Raw genomic sequence first — 2,500 nt, forward strand, 5'->3', positions numbered from 1 at the left:
CTGATGTGGAACAGTTCATTTCAAAGACGAGGTCATTTATGCATGAGGGCTGTTTTACTGAACAGGAGGTCTACCGTTTGAAAAAAATGCTGACCAAGCTTAAGGTTCTATTGAGTAGCAATGACAAAGCCTAAATTATTGTCTTCTGTGATGGAAGTGTGTGTACAGCTCTTTTTATTTTTATTCTTTATCATGGGTGAAATTTGTGTTGCCTCTTTAAACATAAACGGGGCTAGAGAACAGAAAAAGAGAGCTGTTTTGTTTGAAACGATAAAACAAAAAAAGTTTGATATTGTTTTTGTTCAGGAAACGCATTCTGATGCGTTGAATGCAGTTGACTGGGCAAGAGAATTTGATGGGCTGTCTGTTTTAAGCCACAACACCTCAAATAGTGGTGGGGTTGCTATTTTATTTTCTCGCACTTTTACCCCCCTATCATATCAAGTTGAGGAAATTGCCAAAGGTAGACTTTTGAAAGTAAAAGCCCAATTTGAAAATCATTTTTTTGTTTTTATTTGTGTCTATGCGCCTACTATGGCAATTGACAGAATGCTTTTTTTAAATAGTCTGGAAAATGCCTTACATGGTCTTGATTCACAGGAGTTTTTACTTCTGGGAGGGGATTTTAAACTGTACTGAAAAAGCCATAGACAGGAACCATGTTGAGCCGCACATGCCCTCACGAAGACGGCTCATTGAGTTGAAAAATTCAAATGTCCTTTTGGACATTTGGAGGAATTTCCACACTAGTGACAGGCAGTATACATGGGTTCATGCGTATAACAATCTATTGTCTTTGGCCAGACTGGATAGGTTTTATGGTTTTAAACACCAGCGTAGTATTTTTAGAAACTGCTCCATCATTCCAGTCGGTTTTTCAGACCACAGTTTAGTTGTTTGTTCTTTTTCTTTAAATTCTGTTAAGCCAAAAAGTTCCTACTGGCATTTTAATACTAATTTATTGTCTGATGTCCATTTTAAGGATGTGTTCACATACTTTTGGAATGATTTTAGAACAACGAAACCTTCCTTCCAGTCATTACAGCAGTGGTGGGATTTTGCCAAGGTGCAGATAAGACAGCTAAGTCAAGAGTACACTGTCAATGTCACAAGGGACATAACTCAAAGCATGGAAACATTAGAAAAATAAATAATTGAGCTTCAGAACTTAGCTGAAAACACAGGCCAGCAGGCCCACACTGAAAATTTTAGAGTTAAGAAAAATGAATTGGCTAAACTACTAGGTATAACAGCACAGGGAGCTCTGGTCAGGTCCCGCTTCCAAAGTGCGGAGTTGATGGATGCACCATCAAAATTCTTTTTTAATTTGGAGAAAAAAAATGGACAAAAAAGATTTATTCATGCTCTACGTTCAGAGGATGGGACACTGCTGTCTGACCATGCCGACATACGCAGGAGAGCAGTTGGCTTCTATGAGGAGCTATACAAAAGCGAGATCTTCCAGAACCAGGCTGAGGACAGTGTCTTTCTTGACAAATTACCTCAGGTGTCCACAGAGGCTAATGTAGACCTCGGTAGGGCTTTGACCCTAGAGGAACTGGACATAGCCCTCCAAGGGATGCAATGTGCCAAAGTTCCGGGCGTCGATGGCATTCCTATAGATTTTTATAAGTCCTTTTGGCCCGAAATGGGTGAAGATATACTGGCTGTACTTAGTGACAGTTTAGCCAAGGGGCGACTGCCACTGAGTTGCCGCAGAGCGGTGCTCTCTCTGCTGCCCAAAAAAGGTGACCTGAATGACATAAAGTCATGGAGGCCTGTGTCATTACTCTGTAGTGAGTATAAACTGCTCTCTAAAACATTGGCCAATAGACTGAGCAAGGTTTTGGAGCAGGTCATCCACCCTGACCAGACCTATTGTGTACCAGGTAGACTAATTCACAATAATATCTCTTTTATGAGAGATATCTTTGATTTAGGCAAGTTTTTTAACCTGGAGTTTGGTCTGGTATCTATAGACCAAGAGAAGGCATTTGACAGGGTTGAGCACAACTATTTGTGGAGTGTTCTGGCAGCTTTTGGCTTTAGTCCATATTTTATTGATTTAATAAGAGTTCTGTATTGTGACATTGAGAGTATGCTCAAAGTTAATGGTGACTTGTGTGCTCCTTTTAAAGTGCATAGGGGTGTTAGACAAGGATGTGCCTTGTCTGGTATGCTATATGCCTTGGCAATAGAGCCCCTTTTAATAAGGCTAAGAAAAGAGCTACATGGGGTGACTATTCCAAATTGTGGAAATGCCTTTCAGGTGTCTGCATATGCAGATGATGTTGCTGTGTTCGTAAGCGGGCAGAGGGATGTGAATGTGATGTTGAATATGTTTGAAGATTTTAGAGCCATTTCCTCTGCAAAAGTTAACTGGTCTAAAAGTACAGCTATGCTGGTTGGGAAGTGGTCAGATGGAGGGCCAAGTTTACCAGATAGCTTACATTGGACCAGGGAAGGTTTTAAATATCTTGGAGTATTTCTAGGGGATGAA

Source organism: Clupea harengus, chromosome 10 (assembly GCF_900700415.2).
Source record: "Clupea harengus chromosome 10, Ch_v2.0.2, whole genome shotgun sequence".
NCBI classification, from domain to species: Eukaryota; Metazoa; Chordata; class Actinopteri; order Clupeiformes; family Clupeidae; genus Clupea; species Clupea harengus.